At 38.2% G+C, this 15958-nt stretch overlaps 1 protein-coding gene across 1 annotated transcript in view; it reads right to left on the bottom strand.

The window, feature by feature from the left end:
• DMRT2 (doublesex and mab-3 related transcription factor 2) overlaps window positions 1–15958 on the bottom strand; it is a 702116-nt gene that overhangs the window by 141339 nt on the left and 544819 nt on the right. The window lies entirely within an intron of this gene.

Raw genomic sequence — 15958 nt, 5'->3', positions numbered from 1 at the left:
AAACTAAAAGAGAAATTTATAGATGTGGATGTTTACATTAAAAGAAGAAAGATCTCACATCAATAATTCAACTTTACACCTTAAGGAATTAGAAAAAGAAGGAAAAATAAACTCTATAAGCTACCAGAAGGAAGAAAATAATAAAGAGTATAGCAACAAAAGAGAGATAAACAAAACAAATACAAAAATATTAGAGGAAATCAACAAAGCAAGAGTTGTTCATTAAAAAGATCAACAAAATTGACTTTAGCTAGATTGACTAAGAAAAAAAGAGAGAGGATTCAAATAACTCAGAAATGAAAGAGGAGAAATTACAACTGATTTTACAGACCTAAAAAATATTATAAAAGAATACTATGAACAACTGTATGCCAACAAATTAGATAGATAAGGTGGATATATTCCTAGAAGCACATAACCCAGCAACACTGAAATTATGAATAAATAGAAAATCCAAACAGATCTATAGGTAGTAAGGAGATTGAATCAGAAATAATAAACCTCCTAAAAAAGGAGCCACCAATACCAGGTGACTTCACTGGTAAATTCTACTAAACATTTAAAGAAGAATTAACCCAAGTACTTTCCAAACTCTTCCAAAAAACTGAAGAGGAGCAACACTTCCAAATTCATTCTACAAGGCCAGTATTACATGGACACCAAAGCCAATGAAGACATGCAAGAAAAGAAAACTACAGACCAATATGCCTGATGAATATTGATACAAATATCCTTAACAAAATATTAGCACTCAGAATTCAACAGTACATTGAAAGGATTGCACTCTGTGACCCAGTGGGATTTATGTTTGGAATGAATGAAAGGATAGTTCAACATATGAAAATCAGTCATGATTATTTTTCTGTTATTACATTAACAGAAAAATAAGGAACAGAACAAATGATCATCCCAACTGATGTAGAAAAAACATTTGACATGATCTTATACCCTTTCATGATAAAAATACTTAAACTAGAAATAGAAGGAAACAACCTCAATATAATAAAGGCCATATAAGAAAAACCCACAGCTAATGTACTCAATGATGAAAGATTGAAAGTTTTCCTCTAAGATCTGGAACAGGACAAGGATGCTGATTTTCATCCCTTCTATTCAATATAGTACCAGAAGTCTTAGCTCAAGCAATTACTTAATAAAAAGAAATAAAATACATCCAAATTGTAAAGACAAAAGGACAAGTATCTTTGTTCAAAGATGACATGGTCTTACATACAAAAATCCTAAAGATTCAACAAAAGAAAAAACTGTTAGAAATAATAAATGAATTCAACATTTTCAGGATACAAAATCAACACATAAAAGTTGGTTACATTTCTATACACTAGCAATGAATAATATTAAAAAGAAATTCAAAAATAACCATATTTATAACAAGGCCAAAAAAAGGAATAAACTTAACCTTTGAGGTGGGGAACTTGTACTCTGAAAACTACAAAACATTGTTGAAACAAATTAAGGAAGGTACAGATAAATGGAAATACATCATATGTATATGTATTGGATGATTCAGTATTGTTAAGATGTCAATACTACCAAAGTGATCTACAAATTCAATACAATTCCTTCCAAAATTCCAATGGTGTTTTTCAAAGATAGAAAAAAATACATCTTAAAATTCATATGAAATCTTAAAGGATCCTAAAGAGCCAAAATACTTTGAATAAGAACAAAATTAGAGGTCTCACATTTCCTGATTTAGAAGCCTATTACAAAGCTACAATAATCAAAACAGTGTGGCACTGGCATAATGACAGACATATAGACCAAAGTCTGTCACATAGAATAGACAGCCTAGGAAAAAACCCTTGCATATTTGGCCAAATGAATTTCAACAAGGGTGCCAAGACCATTCAATGGAAAAAGACAGTCTTTTCAACAAAGGATGCTGTGAAAACTGGATATCCATATGGGAAAGAATGAAGTTAGTGCCTTACCTTACACCACAGGCAAACAATAACTCAAAATGATTCAAAGACCTAAATATTAAGAGCTAAAATTACAAAACTCAGAATAAAACATAAGAGTAAAGTTTCAAAACATTGGATTGGGCAATGATTTCCTGTACATGACCTTAAAAGCACAAGGAACAAAAGAAAAATAAATGGGAATACATCAAAGTTTAAAAATTTTGTGCCTCAAAACAATCAACAGAATGAAAAGGCAGAATGGAAGAAAATATTTGTAAATCATACTTCTGATTAAAGAGTAATATCCAGAATAAAGAACTCAATGTCAGAAATACCCAAACCCAAAGAGCCTGATTAAAAAGTGGATGAAGAATATCAATAGATATTTTTATCAAAGAAGATAAGCAAATAGACAATAAGCACATGAAAAAAATGCTCAACAAAATCATTAATCACTAGGGAAATGCAAATCAAAACCACGATGTGGTATCTCGTTACACCCATTAGGATGGTCAGTATGTAAAAACCAAATTAAACAAGACAGAAATAACAGTTGTTGGTGAGGATATGAAGAAATTGAAACCCTTGTGCGCTATTGGTGGGAATGAAAAATGGTGCAGCCACTAAAAAAATTTGTATGGTTTCTCAAAAAGTTAAAAATAAAATTATCATATATTCCAGCAATCCCACTTCAGGGCATATATCCCAAAGGACTGAAAGCAGGCTCTTGAAGAGGTATCTTCACATGCATATTCATAACAGCTTTATTCACAATAGCCAAAAGTTGGAAGCAAAACTAATGTGTCCATCAGTAGATGAGAGGACAAACAAAACATGGTATAGACATACAAGAGAATATTGTTAAGTCTTAAAATTCTAACCAAATGAGGCAACAATAGTCAAATTCATGGGAACAGAAACTAGAATGCTGGTTGCCAGTGGCTGGGGGAGTGAAGAATGAGGAGTTGTTTAATGGGTATGGAGTTTAGTTTTAAGACAAAAATAATTCTGGAGATGATTGCACAACAATGTGAGTGTACTTAACACTACTGAAATGTACACTTAAAAATTCATTAAGAAGGGGATTCAAGATGATGGTGTGAGAGGTGAGATGGAGAATTCCTTCCAAAACCATAGATAGTATGAAAATGTAGTTAATTGACACAACTAACCCTAAAATAACAACCAGAAAGAAGGCTGAACCAGACTGTATGCAGACATCACGAACAGAGCAGACCTCATGAAACAGGGTAACATATGAAAGCCTTAATCAGGCGGGATCCAAGCCCTTCCCCCACCCAAGCTCACTGGCAGGAGGAAGAGAAATGGAGCAGGGGATGGGGTGGAAGCCTGGGACTGCTGAACCCCTAGCCCTGGTGGTCGGCTTCGGGAGCAGAAACCCACACTGTGTGGTGCTCTGGACGTTAGGGAACTCAGACAGGTGGAGTGCTTGAGAGACAGATTCTGGCCATTTATGGAGGAGGGGATCCACACCCGGCCACTTTGGGACAAGGGAAAGGCAGGCGGTCTGAGAAGCTTCCTAGCAGCAAGAGGGCTGATGAAGGAGCAGGGTTTGCACAGAGCTTGTGCAGGGGAGAGGAGAGCTGGACAACGTTGTCTGGGCATGCTCTGCCCAGCTTATTGGGAACTTTGAGGAGCTTCAGGCACCCCATCCCCCCAGCTGCCTACTCAGCTCTGAGGCCCCTCACTGTGATACACAACCTGCTGTGCATTCCTCCTAGCCTACCAACACTGGTTCACAAACCTGCAGTCACTGTGCTGGCATCAGGTCAACCAGAGGGAGGCCCTGCCTACAACAGCTTGAGACAAAAAATACAGAGGCTTACACCTGTGTGCTTGGCCCACTGGCTCTGACACTGGAGACAGGCACCGCAGATGGGAATCAGGAAACAGATCTTTCCTACAAACAGGCACCAGCTCCACTCCCCTATGACCCCCAACCTCACTCTAGGGGCTGAGCAGCTCCAGAGACTGGAGCTTCTGGACTCTAGTGGGAACCACACAGAAATATGAAATGTCAAAAGAACATGGTTCAGACCAAAATCTCAAAAACCCCAGAAAAAGTGTCAAATGAAACTGAACTCACTAATCTGCCTGAAAGAGAGTTCAAAATGAAAATCATAAACATGCTTATGGAGAAACAAAAACATATTCAAGAACTCAGGAATGAATTTAAGTCAGAGATTCAATCATGAAGAAATTCCACATCTGAAATGAAACATACAATGCAGGGATTTAAAAGCAGATTATATGTAGTAGAAGAGAAGGTAAATGGAATAAAAATTAGAGAAGAAGAAAACAAAGAAGCTGAGGCACAGAGAGAAAAAGAATCTCTAAAAATGAAAGAATATTGAGAGAACTGTGTGACGAATCCAAATGGAACAATATTCATGTTATAGGGGTACCAGAAGAAGAAGAGAGAGAAAAAGGGATAGAAAGTGTCATTGAGGAGGTAATTGCTGAAAACTGCCCCAGTCTGGGGAAGGAGATAGTCTTTCAGGTCATGGAGGTACACAGATCTCACAACACAAGGGACCCAAGGAAGATGACATCAAGACATATAATAATTTAAATGGCAAAGATCAAGGATAAAGACAGACTTTTAAAAGCAGCTAGACAGAGAAAAAAATCACATACAAAAGAAAACCCATCAGGCTATCATCGGACTTCTCAACAGAAACCTTACAGGCCAGAAGGGAGTGGCAAGATATATTTAATGCAATGAAGCAGAAGGGCCTTGAACCAAGAATACTATACCTAGCAAGGTTATCATTTAAATTTGAAGGAGGGATTAAACAATTTTCAGATAAGAAAAAGTTGAGAGAATTTACCTCCCACAAACCACCTCTACAGTGCATTTTGGAGGGACTGCTATAGATGGAAGTATTCCTAAGGCTAAATAGATGTCACCCAAGGGATAGACAAAGAATACAGAATATGATTCATAACATACAAAGAATGGAGGAGGAAGAAAAAGGAGGAAAAGTAAAAGAACCTTTAGGTCGTGTTTTTAGTAGCACACAAAGTGAGTTAAATTAGACTGTTAGATAGCAAGGGAATTACCCTTAAACCTTTGGTAACCATGAATCTAAAGCCTGCAATGGCAATATGTACATACCTATCAATAATCACCCTAAATGTAAATTGTCTGACTGCACCAATAAAAAAACATAGTCACTGAATGGATTAAAAAACAAGATCTCTCTATATGCTGCCTACAAGAGACTCCAAACCCAAAAACATACACAGACTGAAAGTAAAGGGGTGGAAAAACATATTTCATGCAACTAATAGGGAGAAAAAAGCAGGAGTTGCAATACTTGTATCAGAGAAAATAAACTTAAAAACAAAGAAAGTAACAAGAGATAAAGAAGGACATTATGTAATGATAAAGGATTATCCAACGATGATAAAGGATAAATATCCAACAAGAGGATATAACTGTTATAAATATCTATGCACCCAACACAGGCTCACCTACATACGTAAAACAAATACTAACAGAATTAAAGGGGGAAATAGAGTGCAATGCATTCATTTTAGGAGACTTCAACACACCACTCACTCCACAGGACAGATCAACCAGACAGAAAATAAGTAAAGAGACAGAGGCATTGAACAACATATTAGAACAGATTGACCTAACAGACATCTACAGAACACTCCATCCAAAAGCAACAGGATACACATTCCTCTCAAGTGCACATGGAACACTTTCAAGAATAGATCACATACTAGGCCAAAAAAAGAACCCCAGTAAATTCAAAAAGATTGAAATTGTACCAACCAGCTTCTCAGATCACAAAAGTATGAAACTAGAAATAAATTTCACAAAGAAAATGAAAAAGCCCAGAAATACATGGGGGCTTAATAACATGCTCCTAAATAATCAATGAATCAATGACCAAAAAAAAAAAACAAAAAACAGAGACCAAGCAATATATGGAGACAAATGACAACAATGATTCAACAACACAAAATCAGTGGGATGCAGCAAAGGCTGTTCTAAGAGGGAAATATATTGCAATACAGGCCTACCTCAGGAAAGAAGAACAATCCCAAATGAACAGTCTAAACTCACAATTAATGAAACTAGAAAAGAAAGAACAAATGAGGCCCAAAGTCAATACAAGCAGGGACATAATAAAGATTAAAGAAGAAATACATAAAATTGAGTAGAATAAAATAATAGAAAGAATCAATGAAAGCAGGAGCTGGTTCTTTGAGAAAATAAACAAAATAGATAAGCCCATAGCCACACTTGTCAAGAAAAAAAGAGAGCCTACAAACATAAACAGAATCAGAAATGAGAAAGGAAAAATCACTATGGACAACACATACATACAAAGAATTATGAGAGAATACTATGAAAAATTTTATGGTAACAAATTTGATAACCTAGAAGAAATGGACAACTTTCTAGAAAAATACAAACTTCCAAGGCTGACCCAGAAAATCTGAACAGACCAATTACCAGCAATGAAATTGAATTGGTAATCAAAAAACTACCTAAGAACAAAGTCCATGGACTGAATTTTATCAAACATTTAGTGAAGACCTAATATCCATCTTCTTAAAGTTTCCCAAAGAGTAGAAGAAGAGTGAATACTTCCAAACTCATTCTATGAAGCCAACATCACTCTAATACCAAACCAGGCAAAGACACCACAAAAAAAGAAAATTACAGACCAATATCCCTGATGAACATAGATGCAAAAATACTCAACAAAATATTAGCAAACTGAATTCAAAAATACATCAAAAAGATCATCCATCATGATCAAGTGGGATTCATTCCAGGAATGCAAGGATGGTACAACATACGAAAATCCATCAACATCATCCACAAAAAGAAGGACAAAAACCACAAGATCATCTCCATAGATACTGAAAAAGCATTTGACAAAATTCAACATCTATTCATGATAAAAACTCTCAACAAAATGGGTATAGAGGGCAAGAACCTCAACATAATAAAGGCCATATATGACAAACACACAGCCAACATCATACTTAACAGCGAGAGGCTGAAAGCTTTTTCTTTAAGATTGGGAACAAGAGAGGGTGGAGCCAAGATGGTGGCATGAGAAGAGCAGCAGAAATCTCCTCCCAAAACCACATATATCTATGAAAATATAACAAAGACAACTCTTCCTAGAATAGAGACCAGAGGACACAGGAAAACATCCAGACCACACCCACACCTGCAAGAACCCAGCGCCTCACGAAGGGGGTAAGATACAAGCCCCGGTCCCACGGGACCCAAGTGCCCCTCCCCCCAGAACCTGGTGGGAGGAGAGGAGTTGGAACGGGGAGGGAGAGGGAGCCCAGGACTGCTGAACATCCAGCCCCAGCCATCCGGACCAGAGCGCAGACACAGTGTATGCGTGGGGTAATGAATACTAGGGAAACAGGCCAGCAAGACAGGTGAGTGAGTGCCTGAGGCTGGTGATGGAGAACAAAGAAACGCGAGCAGCCATTTTTTTTTTTTTTTTTGGTGAGTGCTTTTTGGAAGTCTTAAAGGGACAGGGACCCCAATACTAGGGAAACAGGGCAGCAAGACTGGCGAGCAGGTGCCTGAGGCCGGCAACAGAGAACAAAGAAACGTGAGCGGCCATTTTTTTTTCTCCTTTTTTTTGGCGAGTGTATTTTGAAAGTCTTAAAGGGACAGGGACCCGAATACTAAGGAAAGAGGGCAGCAAGACCGGTGAGTGGGTCCCTGAGGCCGGCAGGGAGAACAAAGAAATGCGAGCGGTTTTTGTTGTTGTTCTTGTTTTGTTTTGTTTTGGCAAGTGTTTTTGGAAGTCTTAAAGGGACAGGGCGGGACACTTAGTCCAGAGGTAGGGAATCTGGGGATCTCTGGGCACTCTGACCCCCTGGGCAGCAGGGAGCACGGAGACCCCTTACAGAGATCAATAGCCTCCTGGCCGCTCCCCCTCCAACAGGGCTCCACCATTTTGGAGTAGCGGCCCGAGACAGGCCACGCCTACAGCAACAGCAGAGGTAAACTCCATAGCAGCCTGGCAGGAAGGAGAAGCTCTGTCTACAAGCAGCTGCCCAGCACAAGCCACTAGAGGTCGCTGTTCTCCCAGGAGAGGAAGGCCACAAAACAACAAGAAGGGAAGTTCTTCCAGCCGTCGCTCGTTCCAGCTCTGCAAACTATTTCTATTACCATGAAAAGGCAAAATTACAGGCAAACCAAGATCACAGAGGCAACACCAGAGAAGGAGACAGTCCTAACCAGTCTTTCTGAAGAATAATTCAAAATAAAAATCATAAACATGCTGATGGAGATGCAGAGAAAAATGCAAAAGCAATGGGATGAAGTCCGGAGGGAAATCACAGATGCCAGGAAGGAGATTACAGAAGTGAAACAAACTCTGGAAGGATTGGTAAGCAGAATGGATAAGATGCAAGAGGCCATTGATGGAATAGAAACCAGAGAACAGGAATGCATAGAAGCTGACATAGAGGGAGATAAAGGATCTCCAGGAATGAAACAATATTAAGAGAACTGTGTGACCAATCCAAAAGGAATAATATCCGTATTATAGGGGTACCAGAAGAAGAAGAAGAGAAAGGAAAAGGGATAGAAAGTGTCTTTGAAGAAATAATTGCTGAAAACTTCCCCAAACTGGGGGAGGAAATAATCGAACAGACCACGGAAATACACAGAACCCCCAACAGAAAGGATCCAAGGAGGACAACACCAAGACACATAATAATTAAAATGGCAAAGATCAAGGACAAGGAAAGAGTTTTAAAGGCAGCCAGAGAGAAAAAGGTCACCTATAAAGGAAAACCCATCAGGCTATCATCAGACTTCTCGACAGAAACCCTACAGGCCAGAAGAGAATGGCATGATATATTTAATACAATGAAACAGAAGGGCCTTGAACCAAGGATACTGTATCCAGCATGACTATCATTTAAATATGATGGCGGGATTAAACAATTCCCAGACAAGCAAAAGCTGAGGGAATTTGCTTCCCACAAACCACCTCTACAGGGCATCTTACAGGGACTGCGCTAGATGGGAGCACTCCTAAAAAGAGCACAGAACAAAACACCCAACATATGAAGAATGGAGGAGGAGAAATAAGAAGGGAGAGAAGAAAAGACTCTCCAGACAGTGTATATAACAGCTCAATAAGAGAGCTAAGTTAGGCAGTAAGATACTAAAGAGGCTAACCTTGAACCTTTGGTAACCACGAATTTAAAGCCTGCAATGGCAATAAGTACATCTCTCAATAGTCACCCTAAATGGAAATGGACTTAGTGCACCAATCAAAAGACACAGAGTAATAGAATGGATGAAAAAGCAAGACCCATCTATATGCTGCTTACAAGAAACTCACCTCAAACCCAAAGACATGCACAGACTAAAAGTCAAGGAATGGAAAAACATATTTCAGGCAAACAACAGAGAGAAGAAAGCAGGGGTTGCAGTACTAATATCAGACAAAATAGACTTCAAAACAAAGAATGTAACAAGAGATAAAGAAAGACACTACATAATGATAAAGGGCTCAGTCCAACAAGAGGATATAACCATTCTAAATATATATGCACCCAACACAGGAGCACCAGCATATGTGAAACAAATACTAACAGAACTAAAGGGGGAAACAGAATGCAATGCATTCATTTTAGGAGACTTCAACATGCCACTCACCACAAAGAATAGATCCACTGGGCAGAAAATAAGTAAGGACAAGGAGGCACTGAAACACACAGTAGAACAGATGGACCTAATAGACATCTATAGAACTCTACATCCAAAAGCAACAGGATATACATTCTTCGCAAGAGCACATGGAACACTCTCTAGAATAGACCACATAGTAGCCCACAAAAAGAGCCTCAGTAAATTCCAAAATATTGAAATCCTACCAACCAACTTTTCAGACCACAAAGGTAAAAAACTAGAAATAAATTCTACAAAGAAAACAAAAAGGCTCACAAACACATGGAGGCTTAACAACATGCTCCTAAATAATCAATGGATCAATGAACAAATTAAAATAGCGATCAAGGAATATATGGAAACAAATGACAACAACAACACAAAGCTCCAACTTCTGTGGGACACAGCAAAAGCAGTCTTAAGAGGAAAGTACATAATGATCCAGGCACACTTGAAGAAGGAAGAACAATCCCAAACGAATAGACTAACATCACAATTATCGAAACTGCAAAAAGAAGAACAAATGAGGCCTAAAGTCAGCAGAAGGAGGGACATAATAAACATCAGAGAAGAAATAAACAAAATTGAGAAGAATAAAACAATAGCAAAAATCAATGAAACCAAGACCTGGTTCTTTGAGAAAATAAACAAAATAGATAAGCCTCTAGCCAGACTTATTAAGAGAAAAAGAGAATCAACACAAATCAACAGAATCAGAAATGAGAACAGAAAAATCATGACAGACTCCACAGAAATACAAAGAATTAATAAAGTCTACTATGAAAACCTATATACCAACAAGCTGGAAAACCTAGAAGAAATGGACAACTTCCTAGAAAAATACAACCTTCCAAGACTGACCAAGGAAGAAACACAAAATCTAAACGAACCATTTACCAGCAGAGAAATTGAAGTGGTAATCAAAAAACTACCCAAGAACAAAACCCCTGGGCCAGATGGATTTACCTCAGAATTTTATCAAACATACAGAGAAGATATAATACCCATTCTCCTTGAAGTTTTCCAAAAAATAGAAGATGAGGGAATACTCCCAGACTCATTCTATGAAGCCAACATCACCCTAATACCAAAACTAGGCAAAGACCCCACCAAAAAAGAAAACTACAGACCAATATCCCTGATGAACGTAGACGCAAAAATACTCAAAAAAATATTAGCAAACCGAATTCAAAAATACATCAAAAGGATCGTACACCATGACCAAGTGGGATTCATCCCAGGGATGCAAGGATGGCACAACATTCGAAAGTCCATCAACATCATCCACCACATCAACAAAAACAAAGACAAAAACCAAATGATCATCTCCATAGATGCTGAAAAAGCATTTGACAAAGTTCAACATCCATTCATGACAAAAACTCTCAGCAAAATGGGAATAGAGGTCAAGTAACTCAACATAATAAAGGCCATCTATGAAAAACCCACAGCCAACATTATATTGAACAGTGAGAAGCTGAAAGCTTTTCCTCTGAGATCGGGAACTAGACAGGGATGCCCACTCTCTCCACTGTTATTTAACATAGTACTGGAGGTCCTAGCCAGAGCAATCAGACAAAACAAAGAAATACAAGGAATCCAGATTGGTAAAGAAGAAGTTAAACGTCACTATTTGCAGATGACATGATACTGTACATAAAAACCCTAAAGACTCCACCCCAAAACTACTAGAACTGATATCAGAATACAGTAAAGTTGCATGATACAAAATCAACACACAGAAATCTGTGGCTTTCCTATACACTAACAATGAACCAACAGAAAGAGAAATCAGGAAAACAACTCCATTCACAATTGCATCAAAAAAATAAAATACCTAGGAACAAACCTAGCCAAAGAAGTGAAAGACTTATACTCTGAAAACTATAAGTTACTCTTAAGAGAAATTAAAGGGGACACTAATAGATGGAAAGACATCCCATGCTCATGGCTAGGAAGAAATAATATCATCAAAATGGCCATCCTGCCCAAAGCAATATACAGATTTGATCAATCCCTATGAAACTACCAGCAACATTCTTCAATGAACTGGAACAAATAATTCAAAAATTCATATGGAAACACCAAAGACCCCGAATAGCCAAAGCAATCCTGAGAAAGAAGAATAAAGTAGGGAGGATCTCACTCCCCAACTTCAAGCTCTATTATAAAGCCATAGTAATCAAGACAATTTGGTACTGGCACAAGAGCAGAGCCACAGACCAATGGAACAGACTAGAGAATCCAGACATTAACCCAGACATATATGGTCAATTAATATTTGATAAAGGAGCCATGGACATACAATGGCGAAATGACAGTCTCTTCAACAGATGGTGCTGGCAAAACTAGACAGCTAAATGTAGGAGAATGAAACTGGACCATTGTCTAACCCCATATACAAAAGTAAGCTCAAAATGGATCAAAGACCTGAATGTAAGTCATGAAACCATTAAAATCTTGGGAAAAAACATAGGCAAAATCCTCTTAGACATAAACATGAGTGACCTCTTCTTGAACATATCTCCCCAGGCAAGGAAAACAACACCAAAAATGAATAAGTGGGACTATATTAAGCTGAAAAGCTTCCGCACAGCAAAAGACACCATCAATAGAACAAAAAGGAACCCTACAGTATGGGAGAATATATTTGAAAATGACACATCCGATAATGGCTTGATGTCCAGAATACATAAAGAGCTCACACGCCTCAACAAACAAAAAACAAATAACCCAATTAAAAAATGGGCAGAGGAACTGAACAGACAGTTCTCCAAAAAAGAAATACAGATGGCCAACAGACACATGAAAAGATGCTCCACATCGCTAATTATCAGAGAAATGCAAATTAAAACTACAATGAGGTATCACCTCACACCAGTAAGGATGGCTGCCATCCAAAAGACAAACAACAACAAATGTTGGCGAGGCTGTGGAGAAAGGGGATCCTCCTACACTGCTGGTGGGAATGTAAATTAGTTCAACCATTGTGGAAAGCAGTATGGAGGTACATCAAAATGCTCAAAACAGACTTACCATTTGACCCAGGAATTGCACTCCTAGGAATTTACCCTAAGAATGCAGCAATCAAGTATGAGAAAGACCAGTGCACCCCTATGTTTATCGCAGCACTATTTACAATAGCCAAGAATTGGAAGCAACCTAATGTCCATCGATAGATGAATGGATAAAGAAGATGTGGTACATATACACAATGGAATACTACTCAGCCATAAGAAAAGGGCAAATCCTACCATTTTTAGCAACATGGATGGAGCTGGAGGGTATTATGCTCAGTGAAACAAGCCAAGTGGAGAAAGAGAAATACCAAATGATTTCACTCATCTGTGGAGTATAAGAACAAAGGAAAAACTGAAGGAACAAAACAGCACCAGAATCACAGAACTCAAGAATGGACTAACAGGTACCAAAGGGAAAGGGACTGGGGAGGATGGGTGGGTAGGGAGGGATAAGGGGGGGAGAAAAAGGGGGGTATTAAGATTAGCATGCATGGGGCGTGGGAGAAAGGGGAGGGCTGTACAACACAGAGAAGACAAGTAGTGATTCTACAACATTTTGCTACGCTGATGGACAGTGACTGTAAAGTGGTATATAGGGGGGACCTGGTATAGGGTAGAGCCTAGTAAACATAATATTCATCATGTAAGTGTAGATTAGTGATTTAAAAAAAAAAAAGCAGTTCCTGTGTGGTGACCTCCAATGAGTTCTACACAATGGTATAAAGGGCATATAAAAGTGTAGGCAAAGGGTCTGTTTGTGTTTATACAGAGGATCAAAGCCTAATTTGGCTACCCGAAAATGAACTAAGATACGATATGAAAAAGAACTTCCAACATCAGCACTCTCTGGAAGACTCATACCAGAAGATGATCATCAAAAAACCCCAACAAAGATCCACGCACTGCTACAGGTGTAGATGCACTCATCCCACCAGCTCCTGGACTTGCCATGGGAATGAAGAAGGAGATATCTAAGCTGGCCTATGCATACAGTAAAACAACAAATTTGACTGGATCTATACTGTTGGAACTCAACCAAGAATTAGGAGAAGTGCAAATTGTAGCGCTCCAAAATCTTACAACTACAGACTATTTACTGTTAAAAGAACATAAGGGATGTGAACACTCCCCAGGAATGGGTTATTTTAATTTGTCTGATTTCTCTCAGATTGTTCATGTTCAGTTGGACAATATCCACCATATCATAGATAAGTTTTCACAAATGCCTAAGGTTTCTAAGTGGTTTTCTTGGTTTCACTGGAGATGGCTGGTAATTACAGGTATGCTTTGGTTATGTAACTGTACTCCTATTATGTTAATGTGTGTGCGCAATTTAATTAGTGGTTTAAAACCTATACATGCTGAAGTTACTCTACAAGAAGATATGTCAAAGAAATAATCGATCTTCCCAGGTTTTCTTCCATCTGTTACTTCTATAGCTTTTCTTCTTCCTTCCTAATTATAACCCTTAAATAGATTTCGTGCCTCATATCGAATTTACCGACTATCATAATTCTTCCAAGTGGTAAGGACACCTCAAGACAAATGCTGGGCATAGAAGCCACAGGGCATAAATATGCAGAGAAGTAAAAAGCTAACCATTTCAAACAATAAGGCTTCTCTCTCACTTACCAACTTTACATTTCCCTGTATGGCCCCGGAAGATGACTGGTTAGCCAGAGACGGGTAAGATTCCTCAAGGGAGGAACAACCTAAGACAGGCACAGTCGCAGGGGGGTCATCAGGTGAGAAATTGGGGATCAACAGAGGTGAGGCTTAGAACCTCCCCCCCCCCACCCGTTCTGAGAGAAATCTTCTGCATACGTGGATGTTTTATTGCCCTTGTCTAGCTTGGATTAACACATAGTCTACAGGCACACACCTGATCATCTACATTTGCTCTCTTACAACACTAAACTATGTTTTCTACCTTATCTTGTATCTACCTACCACTTCAGCATTTTATTAAAAATAATAATAATATAGAGAGAAATGTGGTATCCACATATAAATCAAGTATAAAAATCAAATGAGTATTCATATTTGAACTGACTGTTTATAGTTCATAATCCATGAGCAAAACCGAAGGTTTCTGTGATGACTGCCCTTGTACTGTTCACCATGTAACTTATTCACTATGTAAGAATTTGTTCTCCATGTAAGAACTTGTTCTTTACGCTTCAGAAGATTGGAGACTGACGAAAATTAGTCTTGGGGTGGATTAATGATTGTGCATTGAGCATTGACCCCCCCATACAGAATTTTATTGTTGTTAACAACCATTTGATCAATACATATGAGAGATGCCCTTACAAAAAAAAAAAAGAACATATGGGATGTGAACAGTTCCCAGGGATGTGTTGTTTTAAATTGTCTGATTTTTCTCAAACTATTCAAATTCAGTTAGACAACATCCATCATATCATAGATAAGTTTTTACAAATGTTAATGTTGGTGCACAATTTAATTAGTAGTTTCAAAACGTATACATGCATAAGTTACTCTACAAGAAGATATGTCAAAGAAATAACCAATCTTCCCATGTTTTCTTCCGTCTGCTCCTTCTATAGCTTTTCTTCTTCCTTCCTAATTACAACCCTTAAATAGAATTCGTGCCTCATATCAAGTTTACCAAGTATCATAATTCTTCCAAGTGGTAAAGATACCTCAAGACAAATGTTGGGCATAAAACCCACAGGGCATAAATCTGCAAAGAAGTAAAAAGCCAACCTTTTCAAACAATATTGCTTCTCTCTCACTTACCAACTTTACATTTCCCTGTATGGCCCTGGAAGATGACTGGTTAGCCAGAGACGGGTAAGATTCCTCAAGGGAGGAACAACCTAAGACAGGCACAGTCGCAGGGGAGTCATCAGGTGAGAAATTGGGGATTAACAGAGGTGAGGCTTAGAACCTCACCCCCCCTGTTTTGAGAGAAATCATCTGCATCTGTGGATGTTTTGTTGCCCTTGTCTAGCTTGGATTAATACTTAGCTTATAGGCGCACACCTTATCATCTACATTTGCTTTCTTACAGCACTAAACTATGTTTTCTACCTTTATCTTGCATCTACCTACCACTTCAGCATTTTATTAAAAAAAATAATTATAATAATAAGGGAGAAGTGTGGGATTCACATATAAATCAAGTATAAAAATCAAACAATTATTCATATTTGACCTGATTGTTTATAGTTCATAATGTGTGATCAAAACCGAAAGTTTCTGTGATGACTGCCCTTGAACTGTTCACCATGTAAGAACTTACTCACTATGTAAGAATTTGTTCACCATGTAAGAAC

Source organism: Manis pentadactyla, chromosome 3 (assembly GCF_030020395.1).
Source record: "Manis pentadactyla isolate mManPen7 chromosome 3, mManPen7.hap1, whole genome shotgun sequence".
NCBI classification, from domain to species: domain Eukaryota; kingdom Metazoa; phylum Chordata; class Mammalia; order Pholidota; family Manidae; genus Manis; species Manis pentadactyla.
The sequence above is the reverse complement of the archived record's forward strand: the minus strand, read 5'-3'. Positions and strand labels throughout refer to the sequence as shown.